Source organism: Canis lupus, chromosome 21, assembly GCF_011100685.1.
Source record: "Canis lupus familiaris isolate Mischka breed German Shepherd chromosome 21, alternate assembly UU_Cfam_GSD_1.0, whole genome shotgun sequence".
Taxonomy (NCBI): Eukaryota; Metazoa; Chordata; class Mammalia; order Carnivora; family Canidae; genus Canis; species Canis lupus.
Genome location: NC_049242.1, coordinates 4,197,735 through 4,222,990, shown reverse-complemented (window position 1 = coordinate 4,222,990; position 25,256 = coordinate 4,197,735). Strand labels below are relative to the sequence as shown.

The 25,256-nt window shown below is 34.9% G+C and overlaps 1 long non-coding RNA gene across 1 annotated transcript in view; it reads right to left on the bottom strand.

The window, feature by feature from the left end:
• The window catches only part of LOC111091515, a 102,250-nt gene extending 77,287 nt beyond the window's left edge, over positions 1-24,963 (bottom strand). The window contains exon 1 of the long non-coding RNA XR_005375341.1: positions 24,848-24,963. This is a non-coding gene — a long non-coding RNA (uncharacterized LOC111091515). The remainder of the gene's footprint in view (positions 1-24,847) is intronic.
• Positions 24,964-25,256: the final 293 nt, after the last annotated feature.

Below are 25,256 nucleotides of genomic sequence, written 5' to 3'. Positions count from 1 at the left end.
GAACTTGATGTAAGGCTCTGTCCCAGGACCACAAGATAATAATCTGAGCAGAAATTAAGAGTTGGTTGCTTACCTGATAGAGCCATCAAGGCACCTAAGTCAGTTGTTTTAAAGTCATTTTCTAGTATAACTTCCTTCATTCTTTTTCAGCAGTAGTTTATTTTCCCTCCTTTGAGTTGTCCAAACTTTCCTGTTTCTTTGTATGCTTTGTCATGTTTTGTTGTTGAAAGTTGGGCATTTGAATTTAATACTAGTAGTATTACTGTGGAAGTTAGATTCTCCCCCTTCCTACAGATTTGCTATTTCTTGTTATTGTTTTGTTTTTTGTAGGCTGTTTCTGTGGCAAAGATCTTCCTGAGTGCAAAATTTAGGTTCTCTCCTGTCTTTCTAGCTTTTTCTTGGATGTGCATCACTTTCTAATTTTTTCTATATAGGCAGAAGTTTTTGAGTGCCCTGCACTTTAATGTATGACTCCTTAAAGGGAAAAAAAGAGAAACATGAAAGGAGGAAAAGGGAAAGACACCAGATCTATACAACACATGAAGTCACTTCAACTTGAGGGGGAACTGCTTGCAATGATGTCCACCTGCCTCTTTTTCTGCACCTCTATAATCAGAAGCAGAAATCAGCTCAGAGCATGGATCCCTGCTGCTTGGAGGACAGGGTTCTATCTTTGTTCATCCTTACTCTTGCAAGATGTGCAAGCTGTACAAGGAGCACACACATAGCTTCTTGCCATGCAGCTGAGATATTGGGGAATGAGTAGCCGCTCCTGTGCTGAAAGCTGAGGTTAACTGAAAATTAACTGCAGTTTACCAGAAGTTGCATGCCTTCAACAGACTCCAGAGTTCCATAGTGATTACATAAGATGATTCTGTCAGTATAATTGTTGTATAGGTAGAGAAATAGATTTCTGATGCTTCCTATTTCACCATCTTCCTGGAAAATTTCTGCTTTACTATTTTTTTAAAGGTTTTATTTATTTATTAATGAGACGCAGAGAGGGAAAGAGGGAGGCAGAGGGAGAGGCAGGCAGGGAATCCAATGCAAGACTTCATTATGGGACCCTGGGATCCTGACATGGGTAGAAGGCAGACAACTGACTGAGCAACTCAAGTGCCCTTCTTTACTTTTGAAGGATTTTTTTTTGGGGGGGGGCTAAAATATAAAATTCTAGGGTTGTAGTTTTCTTTTTTTCTTCATCTTTTTAAAAATACTTAACATTTTTTTTACTTCACTCTCTTTTAGCTTGCAAATTTTCTGAACAAAAGTCCAATGTAATTCTTATTTCTCTAGGCAAGGTTTTATTTTCTTTCTACCTGCTCCCCTGATTGTCTCTTGTCTTTGTTTCTGTTTGTTTGTTTTTTTTTGCAGTTTGCATATGACATGCTTAATTGTTGAATTTTTAGTATTTTTCCTCTTTTGCATTCTTTGAGTCCCTGGATATGTAGTTTGGAGTCTGTCATTTCTTGTTAAAAAAAAAATCTCAAACATGTATTTAAATTTTGTGTGTGTGTGCAGTTCATTTTCTTTCCATCCGCTTTTGGCATTTCATTATATGTTTGTTACACCTTTTGAAAATTTCCCACTGTTTTTTGGATATTCTTTGACATTTTTAATTATTTCTTGTTTTTCAGTTTCAGAAGTTTCTGTTGATATAGCTTGAATCTCATGTACTCTTTCCTCATCTGAGTTCAGTTGTTTACTGATGAGTTCATCTATGCATTTTTTTAAAAAATTTTTTAAGGATTTGATTTATTTATTCATGAGAGACACACCAGAGAGAGGCAGAAACATAGGTAGAGGGAGAATCAGGCTCCATGCAGGGAGCCCAATGTGGGACTTGATTCCAGGACTCCAGGATCATGCCCTGGAGCGAAGGCAGGTGCTCAAGTGCTGAGCCACCCTGGCATCCCACATCCATGCTTTTTTAAATTTCTGTTAATAGTTTTTTAGATTTCTAGCATTTCTTTTACTATTGGTTAGAACTCCCATCTCTGTGCTTACATTATCCATTTGTTGTTGCGTGTTGTTCACATTTTTTCCATTAGAGTCTTTAATCTGTTAATTGTGGTTATTTTTAATACCTTATCTGATATTTTAAAAATCTGTCTCACATCTGTGTCTGATTCTTTTTTAAAAAGATTTATTTATTTAATTTCCTAGAGAGAAAGAGAATGTATGTGAGTGAGAGGAGGGACAGAGGGAGAGAAACTCAAGCAGACTCTGTGCTGAGTGTGGAGCCTGACTTTGGGCTCAAAACAGGGCTCCAGGTGGGGCTGAACTCAGGACTTGATCTCACAACCCGCAGATCATGATACAAGCTGATATCGAGTGAGAGGCTCAACGGACTGAGCCACCCCCACACTGCTTATATCTGTGTGTGGTTCTGATGCTTGCTTTGCCTCTTCATAGTCTGTTTTTAAATTGTCTTTGGTATGCCTTTTAATTTTTGTTGAACTCCAGACATGATGTATTGACTAATAATAACTCAGGCAACTAGATCTTTAACGTGTGATTTAACGATGGACTAGTAGAAGATCTGTGTTTAATACTTGTTATAATCATGGGGTCAAAAGTCTTTCTTTTAATCTCTTTTTAAAATAGAGTCTATTCCTTAAGGTCTTTTAAGTATAATCCAATGTTATTTCATTGGGGGTCTTTTGATGTCGTGGTAAATTGAAGTGTAATGGGAAGCATTTTGTAATCCTATGATTAAATCTTAATCTTTTGGTGGGTCTGTAACCCTGATTGCAACCTTCACAAATGTTTATTTGTTCTTTTTAACCCTTCTGTTAGTAATGTAGTGGTTCAAATGAGCTACAGTTGAGTAATTTCTCCTTTCCCCGATCAGATAAATTATGAGTAAAGATTTTTCCCTTGCTGAGTACACTTTTATTATGAAGAACACTCTAGAAACTCCGGGCATATTTCAAGTGTTTGCTATTTCTGCCTCCCTACTAGAAACAGAAGGATTTTTTCTTAGCTTTTCATCCTGAGAAACTAGTGATGTTTCAATAGGTAAAACCCATGAAAGTGTCCCCTCACTTAAGACTGTGTCCTCCAGGAGATTCTTACTATAATGCTAGCCTACATTACACTTCCAGCATTTACCATTTAGGTACATATTGCTAGTTAAGTCTTCCTACCAACTTATGCCTTCCAGCAGCTTTTGCTCTGAGTAAATTGATCTCAACTATGATTCTCTGTATTTGCCTTTCTCTCCAGATTCTGGAGTGATGCTTGTCATCTGACCTAAATTCTCTAATGGGCCTAAGAAAATTCATTGATTTTTAGTTTGGTCAGCATTTTCTTGTAAGTATGGGTTGGAAGCTCCCAAAGTCTTTACCTGTTGAAGGTGGAATCAGAAATTTCCCTTTTTCTATTGAGCCAAAAGCTGTCTTTTTATAGCTTCTAGACATTGGCTTAACATTAACCTTTAGATATAACACTTAGACTATTTTTATTCATAATTTTACTGGAATAATGGAAGAAAGATAAATTAGAGTTGCACTGTAATTACTGGGTCCCTGGTTGTCTGTTAGAAATTAACTTATTTCATCATACAACTTTCCAGGTCAATAGTAGTATGCCCTTTTTATAAATGTGGAAATGGACATTAGAGAGGTGAAATAACTTACTTAATGTAACAATTAGAAAATGGAAGAAATAGGATTAGAATCTGGGCTACAAGGCCTAGAACTCAAACTCCATGTTCTTTCTCCTGCAACACGCTGCAGCCACATCAGTGTTAGTAGTGTAGTGGGAGTAGTGGTCAGAGGATATGATACAGAATTTCTTTCCTGATACATTTGAGATTTGAGAATGATCCTTTGATTTAAAATGTACTTGACAAATAAAATAAAATATTCTTGATATTTTGCTTTTATTCAGGTGTGATGAAGCCAGTGGATCAGGAGAACATTACCATGAAAAGATATTTTGTTACAGTTCCCAAGAGGAGAGGCACTCCATACCACAACATTCAGGACTATACAAAGAACTACAGCAACGTTTGGTCAGGAGGCAGAAAAAGTGATAGAAAAGAATGGCTGGAGTCTTTATTGTTGGTGTTCATGATAAAGAATATGCAAAGCAAAGTAGAAAGAAGAGTAGGTTTAGGATTGTATAGTTGGAATAATTTTGGCAGGCTCTAGGCTGTATGGTAATCCTTCATTGCCCAGCACCTGGCCCCAGGTGAGTTAGGACAGAAAGATAGTGTCCTGGACTACAGGAGCCTGATAAAAGAAGGTAGAAGGAGGATATGGGTGTAGGATTGGTTCGTTTGAATAGTTGTTTGCTATCTCTGGGAATTAGCTAATCTTGGAGAAGGCAGTCCATCCCTGGGTATGCAAGGCCCTCACAATGTCAAAACATCATAAAATCAAAAGAAAAATGATTAATACACTCTTCCAGCTAATTCCATGAAAATAGAGATGTATTTTAAATTTTCACCATTACTTTGCCTTTCCTGTGACCAGCCTATACCTTATTTTCTCTGATGTAGCTGTCAGCTATAATCAGTTCATGGGTCTCATCCATTGGCATGTTCAACATTGTCCTAGATTGGGAGGCTCTACTGACATCAGTGTACCTATGGCTCCCATCAATCAATGAGAATTAAAATTAATTACCTATAGTGAGTTTGAAGATTTTGGAGTTTATCAAAGAAAAATGCATGATTGCAACATGACAATAGTACAAAATGAGCTGTATAGGGTAGTGCTTTGATAGGGAATGCCAGGGAAAGCAAGGTCCCCTAGACCTGGAGACATGAAGCCACCAACCAGAAGGGGATGAGGGTAAGGAAATTCCTAGGGAAGGGGCTTACATGTATAGGTAATATTGCTCAACAAAAGCCTATGCATCGCGGAGCTCTGAAAGAAGCTGCTTGGGATCTTTTATAGCTCAGGTCTTGTTTTATCTATGACTAGCAAATGTGTGTAGTTTTACAAATTACAGGCTCTAAATAGCTTAAAAAATATGCTTAATTTGGCTGTATTTAAAATAAGTAGATGTAAAAATAAATAAATAAATAAATAAATAAATAAATAAATAAAATAATTAGATGTATAAAATTTGCCTTTTATATCTGTGAGTTTTGAGCTAATGGTCCTAGCCTGCTGTGAAGAAACAATCAAAATGCCAATATATAAGACCATCTTTGTCTCATTTACATAATATTAGCATATCTATTCTATCAAAGTTTTGCATGTTGAAAGTCACATACAGATTGTCTTCTCAAAAGACTACACCAGATTCATAGTGCCATGTATAAACTCTTTACCACGGTGCGCTTATTCTCTCCCTTACTCTGTGCTTGGCTGTTTCTGATTTTTACCTGTGCATGAAGACAGTATATTACTCTTTAGTCCCTGTTCTGAAATCCAAACCAGTGACTGAGTCCCTCAAATCTATTAACTCCTGCCTTCTAATTTTTCTGCATTCTTCTTTTGTCTTCTTGCTTCCTCTCTCCATCCTTTGACAGAAGTATTGATAACAATTAATTGATGCATTTAATGATGTTGCCTATCCAGTTCTTCCATATTAGGGTGGGGAAATGTTGTTTATCTTTTAGAATCTTCAAAAATGTTTATTTCTATTCATGTGGTTCAGAAAAATACAGTATTTTGGTTGTCTACATGCTACTAAATGATGTGATGATAGAAATAGCATGGAAAAGTTGAGAGAATTGATATATAGGTTAATAATACAACATTTGGAAACCCAGGCATTTACACACAAGGTAGGCTTTGATAATTTACATAAGGGAAATAGAAGTGATATATTATAAGACTCCATAGAAGGAGTAAATACTAGTAAATACGTTTTAGAAAGTATGTGGTTCTAGAGAAGAATGTTACTATAGGTAACATATGAATTTGGCTTAAAGGATTGACTATAGGGAAATAAGAAAAGAGCATACTAAGCAAAAGTCAGAAATGAGAAATTATAGGTAAAATACATATTTTTGGAGAAATAGATACAATTGGAAAAGTAGCATTAAGTAATTATGAAGAGATCTCTACCTTTATAGTTATTTATGAACATGGCTTATCCCCACTAGTTAGTTTATAAGCATTCATATCTCAGTCATTATTATAACCAGAGCACCCATGTTAAAGACATTCAGAGCTGGAGGTCTTTTAAAATTTGGGGGAAATTTGGAAATGTGGAATTGTATATAATAACATAAATCTGAAGTCAAGAGGAGTTAATGGTATTCTAATTACATTACTTGCTCATCTATATAATGAGTATAAGAGTTTACCAATTTTTAAAATTACTTTGGGATTTAAGTTAATTAGATGACTCAATTTTTATCATGGGGTATGTCAAAATTGAAACAGAATGAATGGAGACTATTAAACCTGTTTTGTATACAGTTGTCCTATTTTAAGCTCATATTTATTTTTCATTCATACTTATATAATAAAAATCCTGTGGTCTGTAAAAGCTACCTGTACTTAATACCTGCCTAGAGAGTCAGAATATGAAGTAAGAAGAGTTAATGTTAGTTGTATAAGGTTCAGCTCTTGGCTTTGCCATCTTTTCATTATCTAAAATTGGAGAAACTAATTAAGGACTGAACTTCAGTTTACTCATATGTTAGAATGGGCACTGCCTAGATAATTGTTTTGCAGAATTGACATAGCTATAATGTCAAGAATAGTTTATTTGGTATATAATAGGTTCTCCTTGAATTTTGTTTACTAACACACATTTATGTATTTTCACAATGTTGAAAATAACATGAAGAGCCTAAGAGGAATCTGGATGTGTTGAGTCACTCGGGTCTTTAAGTACTCTCAAGTTATAACAAAATAGATACCTGCCAAGTACTCTGGAGAGGCAGATGGGCAGTTTTTATCTCACCCATGTTGCTGCCCGTACTTCTCTCCCAGACTGAAGAATAGTAGAAGCACATGCAAGAGAGGCAAAAGACCATGAGAAGACCTTAGTTTGACTTTTGCATTTGTCCTTTCAACTACTGTCACACAATGTTTATATGAGAAATATTTTAAAAATCTTTATTCTTTGAAGTAATAGCAGTCAAGAGTAGGTCTACCCAGTACCTTTGATGGAGTTTATTATCTTATTAGTCAACATTTGTTTCAAATGTGTATCAGGATGTGTTTACAACTAAAGACTAATATAACAATATCTGAGGTCATAAAGGATTATGTACTAGGAGGAATTGGAGAACAGAAATAAGTTAATTTTGTATTCCTTTTATAAGGGAAATACTGTTTTTAAAATAGGCCAGTTTGCTATGGGTTCTACTGTTGTGGTTTTCAAAATGAGTCATAGAAAAATATTTAAAAGTTTGAACATAATGCATGAGCATTATGAGACTTATTGCCTGTTATTGCCTGTGCACCTACCACCTGAAGTCATGGCTGGACAGTACATATCAGGGCATACCTGGTGAATAAACCAGAGAGATAAACCAGCTCTCAGACCAGATTCGGATCAGTAGAGGAAAGATGTTCATAAGTTCCAGTTCTCTCAAAATTTTTGCATTCAGTGTATATTCTTTTGACATAAAGTCTTTCTCTTTCTTGCTTGAAAGAGAATATTTCACTTATTCTTTAAAATTTAGTTCTCTCCTGAAATACTACTAAAATGGCAGAAAGATAGAAATCCACAAAATCAAGGAAAACTAGAGCATGTGCAAGAGATTTCCACAGAAGTTTGGAAGCCAGATTTAATAATATTTCTAATACTTGTGTTTTGGGAGCTGATTCCCTCATCCTAAAATTGGCGATAATTTTTGCCTCATAGGGTAAATAAATGTAAATGACATGAGAAAATGAATATAAGGAGTATAACATAATGCTTGGCATGAAAAAAATAGAAGTTAACAACAAGGAGTCATTACATTCTTTTTCAGGTGATTCTCACATCATTTTCCTTTTTGCACATTCTTTCCAACATGATTCATACTACTTACTAAGCTATCCTTCTCATCCATTATCCTTCTCTGTCTTTATCATTGGATTTATCTAGAAAATTCTCTACATTTCACTTCATCTATATATTTTAATTCAATAAATCTTTTCCAGTAGGGTATACTTCTTCACAGTTCTCAAACTCTGTGACTGAAATAATTTTCCTACAATTCAATCTGATCATAACTGTTACCAGCTTAAAGATCTTTCTGGGTCTCTAGTATTGACACTGTGCTGGCTATGTTCTTTCATATGAGCTTTACATAATTGCCCTTATCTTCTCCTTCCTTCTTACCTTCTCCTCCCCTCAGTTCTAGCCTACCAGACCCCAGTGAAAATCCATCTCCACCAACCACCTCTTCCTATTCACAACTATATACCTGTATATCTTGTTTGTCTTCAATAGATCTCCTCATTTCAAATACCTCTTAAATGTTCTTTCAAGATAGGCAAATAAAGTGTTATTTTAACTGAATTTCAAGTAGAGTTGGTAACTTCCTCTGTGATTATGCAGAACTTCTTTATATTTCTCTGTGGCACTTGTCATTATGCTGTAATTAGACTTATAAGGAAAGTAAAGTTCAAATTGTGCTGCCAACAAGAGTAGCTAAAAACAATCCTTTCCCCACAGGAGACCATTTACAACAATCAGTATCTATGCACCTCTTTCAGAGCTTAGTCACATTTCTCCTTCTGACATCTCTTGAATGGCCATCTTTTAAGGGCCTTGTTATTATTTAACATTTTGTGTCTCTTTCTTATTGCTCTAACAAGGCCTTTATCATTGCTTCTAAATCTCTATTCTGGTTACCAGCTTAAAATTCTGTTCCCACCTAGAAATAAACCCTACCATGATTTTCCCAATTCTAGTCACAGATGTTGAGGTCTGTCCCTGAACATCATTGGATCCCTACCACTGCTTAGACCACCTCCCAGTCTTCCTGAGCATGTAATGTTATATGCATGCTGGGTTCCCATCCACTGTTATTACATAAAATAGAATTTCATTCTGAACTACCAGTTGATAACATTTTGTCTGGACAATAGTCAGAGAATACAATAATCCTAAACACATTGTGCCTATCAATCAGACTCAGTAAATATCAGTCTCCATACCTATAGCTAGACCAGAACCCAAAAGATCTTCTCTGCCTCTTGGGTATATTTTATTCAGCTTTTGATCTTTGCTTCTTTGCTCTATTTATATCCTGCTCAATCCCCACATCTGACAGGTATAAGTGATCACTCCCATGGGAAGGAATAAAAGAGTCTATTAAAAAAAATCTATTCAGTATTGTTTAAATAATGGTTGTGAAAATGTGATTATTTAGGAAAAATAGAATTTGTAGAGGCTTTTGTTATTTCTCTATAGATACACACTTATATAATAAAGGCACATAAAAGACGGAGTGAAGGAATATGAAGTTACTTTTTCTAGTCTTTTCAACTTTGGGAAATTGTGTGTGAAGAAGAACAATAAGGGAAACAAGCTTTCAGATCAAACCTCTCACATTTAAAAGCTCTGATTTCTTTCATTTGGTAATTTGTCTGGAGTTTCATGATGAACTCCAGCAGAGCTTGCCCCTCTTAGCACAAGGTTACTAACACGATGAACCATTTTCACTTTATTACTTTCCTCATCCCATCTAATTTAATGCCTTTAATTTAACCACTCCCTCTTTTTCAAGAGTTCATGCTTCCTCCTTGCCCATTGCAGAATATCTATGGCTCTCCTTTGAAAAAGACCCCAGGAAGTGGACTTGTAAAGGTTTAATAGACTCATCAGATATGGTTCTCAAATGTTAAATGCCACACTGACATTCAAAAATTCATCTTGGGTCCCACATATGGGGGGGAAAAAAAGCCATGACACTCAGATTCAGAAAAGCATATCATCTACTGAGTGAGGTTGTGAAATCCACCTAGTTCTTAGCAGCATTTTCATATATTGGTCAAGGAATAAAGAATTCAGCATATTCTGTGGCAAAATTTATATTGAGTTTTCTTTTGAAGGAATTCTAGAGAAATCATTTTTCATCGATCTCTGCATATGACCACAATTAAATTTACAATTATGTTTAATTATCAAGTCTGTTTGCCTTTGATACATATTTATCATGGATTATAGGATTACAGAACTAGGTAGAAATACAAAAGTAACAGTGTCTCCATCCAGTAATGAGATACTTAAATAATAGAGAACAGCTATTCTAATTTTAAAATTACTCTACCACACTCTGTCTTTTGCCTTTACAGAAAAGGAGTTCCTGTACTCAATACTTCTCTGTTTACGTGACAATTCTTCTCAAGGGAATGTGAATTCTTAAAGACAAAACTATCATTTATCTTTGTATTGATGATTCTAGAACATGTTACAGTTAATTTTAGGTCCTTGATAAATATTTATTGGAAGAATGAATGGAAATAATCTTGAACACAAAGGTTTCAAAATGTAGGAGTCTTTCTTTCCTTGAAATATGTATTTATACTGAAATAGCTTCTCTCCTTTAATATTCCTCTGGCCTCAGCTTGCCTACCAAACCCACAATCTTTGAAGGTATTGATATTTTGATGTAGTTTGTGACATCCTAGACATCCATCCACTCATTGACACAATAAGCATTCACAAAGTCTCTTCTATATATCATGCAGGTGATACTCAGCCACTGTTCTTTCACACATAATATTGAAAATTTATTATGTGAGGTCAAGATAAAGACATTTCATCCTCAGTTTTAAAATAGCCCATAGTTCACTTATTTAAGCTAGTGTATAACCTAAGTCTGCTGTGGTTTCTCAAGCATGTGCATGTTACTGTTATATATGTTGTAGCAGAAATAAGATTGGGAAAAACTGCTAGAGACCTCAGATAATCTCAATAAATACACTTAACTGATTGATATGCTGTGCTTAAAAGCTTAATTTTTAAAAAAAAAATAGTTACCATTTTAGTATATTTTCCCTCCTCATCCAACTCGCTGCACACATTTTCACATTAATAATTCAAACACAATTGTCCCATTCTACCCTTTTTGAACTTACTACAAATAACAAGTAGAGTCACGATCCCCTCTTGCGCTTAGGGTATTTAGGTTGGGCCAATACAGAGCCAAAATTCATCCCCTGAGAAGTTTTTTTCTTCCACAGTTCAATTTTTAAATCCTGTAAATGTTATTGCAGTTGAACCCTATCTTGAATGGGAAGCAGACTTTCCTGAAAGATTTATCCTTGTCATATAAGATGGCTTTATAGCCATGCATACCATTTATTGAGCTGATACTGAGGTTGTAATTTTTCTTTGGGGAAAAATTAAAAAACTTTTTAGGGAATGTGATGAGTTAAGGTGATGCTGTGTGTAGTTGCATCCATTGTAAAGGGGATAATTAAGAAAGGTTTTCTGACAGGGAAACCCAGATAGGATGACCCTCGCCCATTGCTCTCCTTTCCTGATTATTTTACTCTTACTTTGTCTTTTGGGGCTCCTGATTTTTATGCAGCTCCATATAAAAACCTATTATCAAAAACAGTCAAGCTAAAGCCACACTTCTGTCATAAAGAATTATATTTTTGGAGAAATTAAAGTCTCCAGCTGAAGGAATCAACTACTTGGTAGAATTTCAAGCATGTCAAATGTACTAATTAGCCTCTTAGGGAAGTTTTGTTAAAGAAACCTTTTCCTTTGCATATACTGTAGAAGAAAGTAAGTAAAAAAAAAACAATAATAACACTAACATTTCGTCTCTCTTTAAGGCTAAGAACTTTTAATGTAGTATTCAAGGCATCGATTCAACTTCAGCTATTAAAAGTAATGGTGCAGGGACACCTGGGTGGCTCAGCGGTTGAGCGTCTGCTTTTGGCCCAGGGTGTGATCCTGGAGTCCCAGAATCGAGTCCCACATTGGGTTCCCTGCGTGGAGCCTGCTTCTCTCTCTGCCTCTCTCTCTCTCTCTGTGTCTCTCATGAATAAATAAATTATAAAATCTTTTTAAAAAATTAACAGTGCAGAAGTGGACAAAAGGAATTTATGCTTCTAAGATATCCCTTTTCCATTTTCCTCTGTTCTACCTAGAGACTCTTCCTCTACTCTGCTAATTCTTTAACTGTATCCTAAACCAGGTTTTGGCATGTATTTGAAGTGGATAATCTAATAAAGCCAATGATTAAAATACTCTTTGGAATAATTCTTTTTTGATCCTTTTCTTATCTTTTTTTTCTAAGTTACTACTAGCTTTCTAATTATTCTAGGATACTCATAGTTCAGGAGGAGAAACAAAAAGTATTTACTTCAAGGAGTTTAAGTTTAGGTTCATAATATATTAGAGCTAGAGGCTGCTACTCCTCTGCTAACCTATACATCTGGTAACACAGATGAAGAAACTGACTTCTAGAGTGGTTAAGTGGTTGGCAAAAGTTCGAATGACTGCTTATTGGAGAATTGGTTCGTTTTATTTTATGAGATTATGTGCATGAATAAAACTGAGTTCTAGTTTGGTTCTTACCACCTTTCCTACTCAGATGTTCTACTCTTGTCCAAGCCAGGGCCACAATTCACCCATTTTCTATGGGAATTCTCAATGCTCTTGAGTGATGATTACTTGTAAGAATACAGGAAAGTATAATTAATTAATCCTGCAGAAAGCCAAACCAGATATCAAAATGTGGTTATGCCCACAAGATAATTATGCATGTGAACATACGTGAGATAAAATAAAGCTTAGAAAGAATGAATTGAGTACATCTCCGTCCAGCATCATACTTAGCAGAATGTTGTTAATAGCAGGGAAGGTAGTGAGTGAGATTATAAATTATGAGAGTGTAGAGTTATTAGATGGTATCAAGCTCAGAAATACATAAATCATACCTTGACTCAACTACCCTTTGCTTTATGCTTCATCCAGGATATAAATGCATAAGAGACATTATAACACACAAAAAACCCCATTATTTTACCTAAGCTTGTACCCCAACTGTTTATTTAGTTTTCAAGGTTACAAAGGTTACTTAAGCCCAAGAGATCTCCTTTCATTCCTTAAAGCCTAAACCTGAATTCAAGGATTTAGCTACCCTCTGACTGCCAATGAAAAGACATAAAGAAGTGCTAGAACTAGCTGGGTCAGCTTACTATTTATGCAGAATTCATAGTTCTTTACTCTTCTCAGTGAGAGAGAAACTAAATGATGACAGAGTCAACTTTTGCAGATGCAAAATAAAAGGTACTATATGAAAGGAAGAAAAGAGCATCTCTGCTTTAAGGATTAATATTACAGCCTTTAAGGATACTTCAGAAGATGTGAGATTTAAATAATGTACAGTGTGTCAAGATAGTTTCTGTTGCCATAATTAATAGGACAAGTCAGCATCACAGAATCAAGCCAGTCAGAATAATTTCAGAAGTGGGGAAAAAAAAATTCAGAAGTGGGGTGAGAGCATTTAGGAGACAAGGAAAAGACTAGTACTCTTCTCATTGTCTATAAACGTGTACTTATTTCCGGATAACAGGAATTATATTTTTAATACTCAATCTGTTAGTGTTAATGGAAAGGAAACTTTTACCTCGATTAACTATTGAGATTCAATATAAAATAGATAATTCAGTGCAAACTTCATTTGTAATATAAAATTAGTTGTACAGTATAATATCCTTGTCACGGATATGTGTGTTCTATACATACTTAGTTTACAATTTACAAGGCTAGTTCTACTACATAAAGACTAGAATTAAAAAAAAAAAAAAAAAGAATTAAAAAAAAAAAAAAAAAAAAGACTAGAATTAGAAATTCAAACTCTAACACTAAGGCCATTTCCCCCACAGAAGAGAAGTTTCCAGGCAATAAACTGAGGTCAACCAGTGTCTGTGGTTTTTATTTTTAGCACAGGTCAAACAGTGGCCTCAAATATCCTATAATGGCAAACATATTATGAAGGAGTTCGGAGTTCAAACATTTACATTTCATCAAGAAATATGTTTTACTCTGATATGTTGGCAGTGGTTCAGTGCAAGTGACCTGCTTTCACACAATGACGTTTTGTAAGACTTGAGAGCAATTGGCTTGAAATTTGGAACACTTATCTCTGAGTTTCATGCCTCTGGTATATGAAGGAGTGCTTTTGTGGAATTTTGTTCAGTTATTTTTATTAAACTCCCACCTCTTTAAGTCCTAAGAAATGAGAACACTGTTTAACTGTCAAGTACAGTTTTTACTTTAAACAAAGGCAATTTATTTTTAGCCTATTATATAGGATCAGATTTGGAATGGAAACATGGTTTATGTATTGCCCTCATTAAATCATTTTAATCAACAAACAACACCTTTAAAGCAGCACATTCTATTAAAATGCTACAACTAGGAAAGAGAGGACATTAATGTGAAATTAACATGGAAACCAAGCATTGTAATTGTTTATTAAACTCTTGCAATTACAAGTTCTACCATTTTTAATTTTCCCTCCATTACATTGAATGTCACAGATCAATCTAAATTCATGTTAAGCTTTTTCCTATTTCGAAAGTTTCCCAAATTGGTGAAAGTTAATCTACAGGGATGCCGTTGAATTTTGATTGTACCATGTACAATGTGGATAACTGAGAAATCTCCTTAAATTCCCTGTCTTAAGTTTTCTCATTTTAAGAAAAACGGGAAAAAGACAACTTCTAATACACAAGGTTGTTAAAAAGATTAGATACGATAATGTATTTAAAAATACATATTTAGAGGGCTCCTGGGTGGCTCAGTCAGTTAAGCAGCTGACCCTTGATTTCAGCTCAGGTCTTGATCTCAGGGTCATGAGACTGAGGGGGTCCCATTCAATGTAGTCTGCTTGTCCTTCTCCCATTCTCTCTGCCCCTCCTCCCATTCATGTGCACACATACTCTCCCTCTTTCTCTCTCTCTCAAAAAAAAATCTTTAAAAAATAATTTTTTATTCTAAAATTATATTTTTATCCTAAAAAATTAAAATGATTTTATCAATAATTTTATTGAGTCATAAGTGTCCAATGACATTTCAGAATTAAAGTATAATAATAGATGAAGAGATCATTTTTCCAGTATTTTTTTAATCCTATGAAGTATATGTGATTTAGCTTTTAGGAAATTATTTTAGAAAACTTAAGACTGTCATCAAAAGTCAACATGAGTAGTACAGAACATGCTCTGGGCTTTTAAGAAAAATAAAGATCAATGTAGACTAGAATCTGAGCCTAGCTTCTCAACCTAGCAATTGAATGCTTTTTAGGTGAAATTAGTCTTAAGTTTCCTGAAAATTTCTCATCTTTAAATTGAGTGTAATTATCTGTATCTTCCTTACAGTATTATTATAAAAGTGTCTTCAGCTGGAAAGTTTTATTGTAACTTAATATTACTGCCTTTAAGGATACTTCAGAAGATGTGAGATTTAAACAACTTTGAAAAATAGAGGGATTGAAGAATCTCTACTATGTAATGCATCTTCAGAGTATTAGTATGTATCTTCACTATTACATATCAAAATTGTATTTTGAAAGTTAAAATATTGAAACCAGGGTAAGAGCTTAACAGTTCCATGGGCTTTGATGTTAGTTAGGTATGTATAAATCTGCATAAATGCTCTTATCAGATGGAAGACTTAATCAAATTAAATTTTGTAATTACAATGCAGATCTTTCATCCACAAATTAAAATAAATTATGTAAAAAACTCTAAATTAGATATCAGGTTTATTATAATAAAGATTCATTCATGGCTAATGAGACAATATGACATTATATTTGCATATTGTATTAGTTTTGTGCAACACTTACACAATTATCAAATTCTGTGCAAGGTTTCATAATTTAAGTAAACATACTCTGAAAAAGTACAATCAATGCAAAAGCTTGATGTCCACGTAACTTTAAAATGTTACCCTATTTAGCTAAAACTGACACTTGCTTGTATTTATCCTAACTGCTCTGATATTTAATTTAGATGGTGTGTGACACTGCATGAAGATGGTTCTGAGCTCCAGTTCATTTTGTTCATATTTTCCTGTCTGCCATCCATGTTTGATGAGGGGTACACACATCGTTCTCTAGCTTTTTGTATTTATGAAAAAAAGAAATTACTGTCTTCCCTTAGTCATTAACTTGAGATTTATGCACAGAATGCAACCCCTGTAAGAAGGAAAGTGGGGCCTATTGGGATCAAATATAATCAAAATCAGCAATGAAAATAAACTTCTTTCTAACATATTCCAATTACACTGTGAGAAATCACACCCACTGTTCTGAAATACCATGGTTTTCCTCTGAGCTCCAAAACATTTTAATCAAAAAGAACTCCATTTATAATGGTCAATTTTATACATCAGTTTGATTCAGATTAAACATTTTTGTCTCTGTCTGTGATGGTTTTCTCAGAAGAGATTAGTATTTGAATTGGCATATTCAGTAAAGTAGATTGCCCTCCCAAGATGTGGGTAGGCATCATCCAATACATTGAGGGACTATGTAGAACAGAAAGCAGAGGAAGTAAGAAATTACCTTTTATTTCCCTGTCTGCTTACTTGAATTCAGACATTGGTCTTCCGTTGCCCTTTGACAGGCATTTGTGTCATTGACTTCCCTGGTTCTCAGGTTCTCAGGCTTAGACTAAATGATATTACTGGTTTTAGGTTTCTAGCTTGTCAACGGCAGATTCTGGTACTTGTAAGCCTCTATAATCACTTAAGGCAATTATTCATGATTATTTATCTATTTATCTAATTAGTACATACGCACACATCAATAGGAGATAGATCAATACATAGATACATACAGAATAATATAATATTAGTTTCTGCATGAAATTCACAGACCTATATGGATTAAATACATTCTGATGACTAGAATTTGCTCTTAGCTTTCATTTTGAACAAATAACTTTTCTCCCATATGTGTTTCTATCCACTATTTCTTGCTTTCACTATAACATAACGTTTTTCATCATTCCAAGCCTCAGCTGTCCACAGGTTCTCTGTGTTCAGCAAATATCCAGTGCAATCCTGGGTGAAATAAAACTGTGAAATTCATGCAGAAACCAAATTGAAGTTATGAGTTGGATGACTTCTATAGATTAATTTTAAGAATGGGTATATTGGTCAGGGTTCTCCCAATAAACTACATATATATCCATATAACTATCTATCATCTCCATATATAAAAAATATACATATTTTATTCTGTATGTATCTATGTATTGATCTATCTCCTCTTGGTGTGTGTTAATGAAAAATCAAGTTAATGAATAATCATTAAGCATATTCTTGTTTATGATTTCCAAATTTCTAGAATGTTTACACTGTAAAATAAATCTGGAATGTTGACAATCCCTTGGTATTCACTTGGGTGGTTTAATGCTGGAGTACATGTGCTTAACTATTACATTATGATCCATTTTCATGCTGGCCTAACGGAGGTGAGGAATATTGGAATCTAAACTTGACAGTCTTTTTTTTTTTTTTTTGAATGTGCTCTTTGTTGCTATTTTATATCATTATTCTGTAATTTATTTTCTGGAAATCTATGTTAGGTTCCAACTAAACACTTTTCATTAACTTGATTAACATGATTTTTCCATTGAAAGAGATTCTAAAAGACAAAAATTGAATAAAAATGGAAGCAAAGCATTTTTAGTTTTCTTCCTCCCTACCCTAAACTCTTCATCTTTATTTATCCATTTATTTTGAACAAGCAATATATACATAGCATTATATTTACAATTTTATTTAATTCTAACAATAACTATGACAGAGTTAATACTATCTACATTAGCTAGATGAAGAAAGGTAAAGAAATTAACCAATGTCACCATAGAATCAAGCGACCAACATGGTAATCTAATCTAGATAGATCTAGCTCTAAAGCTTCATTTTTAATAGTTTTATTGCTTTCTTCTTTGTTTTTTTTTTTTTTTGTACCTTCTCTGTTTTTAAGTTGAATTGTCTATTATCTTTTCATTTGAGTTGCCTAACCACAATTGTGCCTTCTGAAGACATGGGAGAGCTATTAAAACAATTCAGTTTATCCTCTTATCAATGGGTGAATTATACTAATTAAACCATGTGTTTTCCATTCCCTGCACATGTAGCTCTTTTTCCTTTGATCCTCTCTTCATCATCACTAGTCTAGACAATACCTACTGGCAGTAATACATATCACTATCTGTTCTTATCAATGGTGCAGCAGGAACAGGGGCAACATTTTAAAGGCATAATTATTAGTGCCATTGCTTAGCTCTAAGTATCCCTTCTTTGTTTTATTTTTGGTCTTATCACATCTAAGAATAAACTATTAGGGCCTAAAATAGGTCCTTCTCAAAATGATGAAAAATAAAAATACAATCCCAAGCACACAACTGTAGTGTTTAATTGCTGTTGCTATAACTATTATTGCTGTTACCAAATATCTCAGAACAAAGTCAGATACAGCATCTACAGTGTCCTCCCACTCACTGTGCTGGACACTTTCTACTGCTTACATGGAGGAGTTGCAAAATTTTTAAGTAGTCATTTGTTACCTCATATAAAAATGTGCTAAAATAAAATGAAGAAATTATTTTCTATGACAAAATGCTAATAAGAGTCTTTGCTAATGAAGTTTTTGTCATATTAATGAAAACAAATGCCAATATGATATAAAACTATTATGAATAAAAATTGCTAATGTGACAGTTCTTGTAACATGGGGAAGATGCTAAAATACAAATAAAAGGAAAGTGTGTGTGCACATATGCATGCACATGCTCAAGAGAAAGAGGCTGAAAGTGAGAGATTATTTCAATAAACATCAACAGTATAAAATTAAAAGCAATGAAGAAAGGAAAATGATATTAAATATAAAAGAAATGCAAAAGAGATCCAATGGAAAAGGATCTCTTCATATCATGATCATAAAATACGTTGGGGTAAAAATTAATCTATAATTTATATTTCTTTATAGAAAAGGAGTAAAATAAAGAATACATAAAGCACTTAGCCAAGAAAGTATATCGTCAATGTTAATATTATTCATAAGAAGATATTCCTATGAGCTGATGTATCATGTCTTTGAACATATCAGTGGTTTTTTATCATGATGAACATAATTTTCCTTACTATGAATTCGTTTGCATCAATTTAATTATTTTGAGAACCTGAAAGCTGGAGTGTCCCAGAATGGCTTTTATTCATGTTGTACTTTAATGTTGCTGTAACAACATTCCCTATCAAGAAAAATACTTATTTTGCACCTGTCAATAAATTACATGTTATAAATATATGTAAGGATCATGTATCAAAAAAGTTTTGACTACTGACTAATATCCATTTGAAAAGGCATGTATTACTTCTGAAAAATAAAGCATAACAATTTCTCAATGATAAAAGTGGAGTGTTATAGCTTGCTATTGATAAATAAGAATTAGGTAATATTGAACTTGGATGGGACTGTGGAGATAATATGAGCATCATAAGAATCAGCCAACAGCATCTCCCATACATGGTTTACAACTTTACAATCATCTCCATTCTTGCTTCTTAGCAAAATCTATCCTTAGATACAGTCCATTTCCAGTAGTTTCATAAGAAAAGGTAAAAGATGGATGGATTCTTAAAATACTCAACAATATTTTTATATTTCTCCCTAAATTGATTTGTAGTTTCAAAAGGCATAAGATACTGGTATGTTAATAATTTTCTCTTGAATTTTGAAATAATTTTCTCTTGCTTCTATTGTTGTTGTGGAGAAGCCTGTGGCATTTTGGTTTTTCTTTTTTTTATAAGTTATTTTGTTTTTTCTTGAAATTTTTAGGGCCTTTCATTATTAGTTTATCCTCAGTGTTCAGAAATTTTACAATTATGAACCTTATGGCCATATATGTTTGTGTGTGTGTATGTGTGTGTGGATGCCTATGTGTACTTTCTCCATATTGAATGGGCCCAATCAATTCCCTTGCCAATCTTGAGATTCATATCCTTCACTATGGAAAGTGAATTCTTTTTTTTCTTTTTTCTTTTTTTTTTTTTTTTTTTAAGATTTTAAAACTCTATTTGAGTGAGAGAGCAAGAAAGAGAGAGTGTATGTGTGAGCAGGGGGGAGAGCAGAAGGGGAGGAAGAGTGAAGGGTAAAGAATCTCTAGCAGACTCCATGCTGAGTGTGGAGCCCCATGCTGGGCTTGATCTCACAACCCTGAGATCATGACCTGAGCTGAAACAAAGAGTCGGATGTTCAACCAACTGAGCCACCTAGGGTGCCCCAATCTGGGAAACATATTTGTTGATAACTTTATTTCTTCCATTTTCTTTGGTTTCATCCTGTAACTACTAATGATAACATATTGGTCCATCTGTAATAATACTTCAATATTTTATTCTCTTTTATTGATTCTCTTTTTAAAATTTACTTTCTAGAGATTTTTTTCATAGGAACACTGTGCTTTACCTTCTTCTTCCACAGTACTGGGTGCCTCCAAGTACTGAGCCTTCCATATTTCTTTGGGTTAATCATTTTTCTTTATATCAGTCTTCTACTCCATGACCATTGCACCCATAGACTGTAGCTTCTTTGACATTCTTAAGACAGCCATAATTCCTTCCTTCTAAATCTGCTTCAAATTTTCATTTCTACTACAGTGATAGTAACTACTAAACTATTATTATTTTCATGGAATTGGAATCTCATTGTAGAGGTAGTATGTTTTCACAAATAGGATTAGAAACATAACAAGGCGGGAGATGAGGAGATGGTGTGAACCATGCAATTATAGAGATCTCTGTTAAAAGCATTAATTTGACACTCAATTTACTGAGAAAGAAAAAATAATTGTGCCCTTTAAAAAGCCTCTTTCTGATGTAAGGCTGTGACATCTGTAGCCCCATTGATTGCCAAGGTTGACTCAGCTGATCTGGCTAGGCGGGTATCCCTTTCCTCCCTTACCTCTACATGTGCATTCCTCCTGAAACTGTACACTAGGTCAAAGAGGACGACCATCCCTGATAGAGGAGGACCGTTCTTACTTCTTCAGAGGTATACGCTGCACTCCCCTGCTAGAAACTCCAAACAAGCTCTCAAAAAGCCTCTTTCACAGATGGAGTTATAAGTTCTAGACCCTTTTTTTCTTCTGAGAAAGAAGAATCTGAAAGAATGATCAGATGACTTCAGGTGATAGAATTTTATGTCTTTGTTTAGAAAGAAGCAAAGCCAAGTGTTAAGTTTGGGCCAATTGTAAAGTTATGGAACAGGTGGATCAAAAGGGAAAGGAATAAGGTGATAGGAAGTTAAATCACTATTAACATCATATAATTAAACTCATCTCTTTTTTTTAAGATTGTATTTATTTATTCATGAAAGACATGGAGAGAGAGGCAGAGATATAGGTAGAGGGAGAAGCAGGCTCCCTGCAGGGAGCCTGATTCAGAACTCAATCCCAGGACCTGGGGATTATGCCCAGAGCCAAGGGCAGATGCTTAAGCACTGAGCTACTCAGGCATCCCTCATCTTTATATATATATATATATATATATATATTTATTTATTTATTAGGGAGAGAGCTCACAAGCAGGGGTAGCAGGGAGAGGAAGAAGGAGAAGCAGACTCCCTGCTGAGCTGGGAGCCTGACCTGGGGCTTGATCCCAGTAACCTGGGACCATGACCTGAGCAGAAGGCAGACACTTAACCACTTAACCAACAGAGCCACCCAGGCACCCCTTAAACTCATCTTCTTAGTGATATTTATGAGAATGAGACCTAGGTTTGTGAGGCTGGTAAAAATGTTAAGTAAAAGTACTATGTTTTTCTGCATAATATTTCTTTTTTTTTTTTTATTGGTGTTCAATTTACTAACATACAGAATAACACCCAGTGCCCGTCACCCATTCACTCCCACCCCCCGCCCTCCTCCCCTTCTACCACCCCTAGTTCGTTTCCCAGAGTTAGCAGTCTTTACGTTATTTCTGAATGTAACTTTGAATGGAGCCTAGGGGTATAGATTGGGGGTTTTCTGGGACTAATTCCACAATATAGGTCAATTTAGGTTTTTAACTCAGACACACCTCTAGATAATTACGTCTTCTGAAATTGGTAGATGCTTGATAAATATTTGCCCTAATATCTCAAAGTATCCAAATGTGGTCATTTTCGTTTACAAAGAATGGCTTTCATTGGGGCACCTGGGTGGCTCAGTGGTTGAGCATCTGCCTTCAGCTTGAGTCATGGTCCTGGGGTCCCGGGAACAAGTCCTGCACTGGGATCCCCACAGGAAGCCTGCTTCTCCCTCTGTCTATATCTCTGCCTCTCTCTCATGAGAAATCTTTAAAAAAAGAGAATGGATTACATTATAACATATACCTCTATTTTTTTTTAATATATACCTCTTTTAAATATATTTTTTTCAATTTTTATTTATTTATGATAGTCACAGAGAGAGAGAGGCAGAGACACAGGCAGAGGGAGAAGCAGGCTCCATGCACCGGGAGCTCGATGTGGGATTCGATCCCGGGTCTCCAGGATCGCGCCCTGGGCCAAAGGCAGGCGCCAAACCGCTGCGCCACCCAGGGATCCCTATATACCTCTTTTAATTGCCAACCTCAAGCTAGAAATCTGGGAGTCAATCACCATAATCTATTGAATGTACTCCCAAAGTATACCTAATGGATAGCCTTTTTTTCTCCCTTTTATCCTCTTTGTCACTGCCCTGTATATTTATAGTATTGCCTTTTAAGTAGTAAAGCATAGTAGTTAAGAGTACGTATTTAACAGCCCAAATGCCTAGGTTTCTAACCTAGCTCTACCATGTTACTTAACCTGTTTACCTCAGTTTCCTCATCTGTGCAAAGGTCTACTAATATTAGTGATTTCAGGATTATTTTATTAAATAAAAGAGTTGCTTAAAAATGTAAAATAGTCTTACACCAGACACAAAGGTAAACTCAAAATGGTTGAAAGATCTAAATGTGAGACAAGAATCCATCAAAATCCTAGAGGAGAACACAGGCAACACCATTTTTGAGCTTGGCCATAATAACTTCTTGCAAGATACATCTATGAAGGCAAGGGAAACAAAAGCAAAAATGAACTATTGGGACTTCATCAAGATAAAAAGCTTCTGCACAGCAAAAGAAACAGTCAACAAAACTAAAAGACAACCTACAGAATGGGAGAAGATATTTGCAAATGACATATCAGATAAAGGGCTAGTATCCAAGATCTACAAAGAGCTTATCAAGCTCAACACCCAAGAAACAAATAATCCAATCATGAAATGGACACAAAACATGAACAGAAATTTCACCAAAGACGTACACCTCTCCAACAAGCACATGAGAAAACACTCTGCATCACTTGCCATCAGGGAAATACAAATCATAACCACAATGAGATACCACCTCACACCAGTGAGAATGGGCAAAATTAACAAGGCAGGAAACAACAAATGTTGGAGAGGATGTGGGAAAAGGGGAACTATCTTGCACTGTTGGTGGTAATGTGAACTGGTACAGCCACTCTGGAAAACAGTGTGGAGGTTCCTCAAAGAGGAGGAACCTCAAAGAGTTAAAAATAGAGCTCCCCTATGACCCAGCATTTGTACTACTGGGTATTTACCTCAAAGATACAGATGTAGTGAAAAGCCAGGACTCTTACACCCCAGTGTTCACAGCAGCAATGTCCACAATAGCCAAACTGGAAAGAGCCTTAGTGTCCATCGAAAAATGAATGGATAGAGAAGATGTGGTTGTATATACAATGGAATACTACTCAGCCATCAGAAAGGACGAATATCCACCATTTGCTTCAACGTGGATGGAACTGGAGGGTATTATGCTGAGTGAAATAAGTCAATTGGAGGACAATCATCATATGGTTTCACTCATATGGGGAGTATAAAAATACTGAAAGGAATTATAAGGCAAAGGAGGGGAACTGAGTGGGAAAAATTAGAGAGGGAGACAAACCACGAGAGACTCGTAACTCTGGGAAACGAACAAAGGGTTGCAGAAAGGGAAGTGGGTTGGGGGATGAGGTAACTGGGCCATGGGCATTGAGGGGGACACTTGATGGGAAGAGCACTGAGTGTTATACTATATGTTGGCAAATCAAATTTAAACAAACAAATAAATAAAAATGAAAAATACATAAAAATATAAAAAATGCAAAATAGTAAATAATAAGTACTAAAAAATAATTAGCTCTTACAAGTTAGCCCCTTGTCTTTTCTCAAGTTTCTCTAAGCTTTGAATCTCATTACTCTCTAACATATTTCCTATGTCATAGAAATTCTTAGCATTTGCAAATCTGATTGTATTTCTACCTCAAAATTCTTCAAGACTTCTTTTGTTTAAATAAATTACTTGAACACTAAACATTTTAGAAGATAGATTAGGCTCTTCTGTCCCTCTTTACTATGTAGCACTACTTTCTGGTGCTGCTCAGAATTCATCCTTTCTCACTAGAATTTTCCAAAATTTAACCAGCTTTTTAACCTTTCAATGTATTTGTGCACCAAGTTCTCTCTAGAAGTGAGAACTTTTTCTCTGTCCCTCCCTTTTTCCCTCCCCTTCCTGTTTATCTCTTTTCTCCTATTTCCTTTAATTTTTTGTTTGCTTGGCAAATAATTCATCCTCAGACAATACTGAAATGCTTTCTCAACAACTCTCCTTTGCCCCTACAGACCTTTTAACTTGCCTGACCTTTAGTTGTCATTTTATTAAATTAAACTAATTTGCTTGCATATCTGTCTTTGTACAAATCCCAAGCACTAATATCTTCTATTCTCAGCTAGCACATTGTTTGGCATTTAATAGCTACTAAATAAATATTCGTTGATTAAATCAATTCTTCTACTCAATATTTCTCTAATTCTATATGAGAACACTGAAGTCTAGAGATTAGGTAAAGGCAATTTAGTGGAATTTCTGGGGCTATTACCATCTCCAGATGTAGGATCTTATGTGGTACTTGTTAGTTGTCAAAAGCTCTCAGATAACAGCAGATTCTGTAATGCTGAAAAGTTATCCATGACATTCATTTGTTTTGTATTGCTTGAACTAACTTAGAGTGAAGTCTTAAGGCTTAGTCATAGGCACCAGATTATGTGTTCAGACTATTAATTATGACATTTTAAGATAAAGTAGTACAGTATAATCAGTGGTTTAGTAATTAAGATCCGTCAAACAGCAACATTTTCATTAAGCAAATCATTAAGGACCAAGTCAATTTTACCAAATCTGTTTATTGGACAGTGCCTAAATGCTGGCTTTCTTTCTCTGTGTTTTATTTCAATTTCATAGGAGATATTTGACAAAATAAACGTTGGTTATCTGAACTAAGTCTGAAT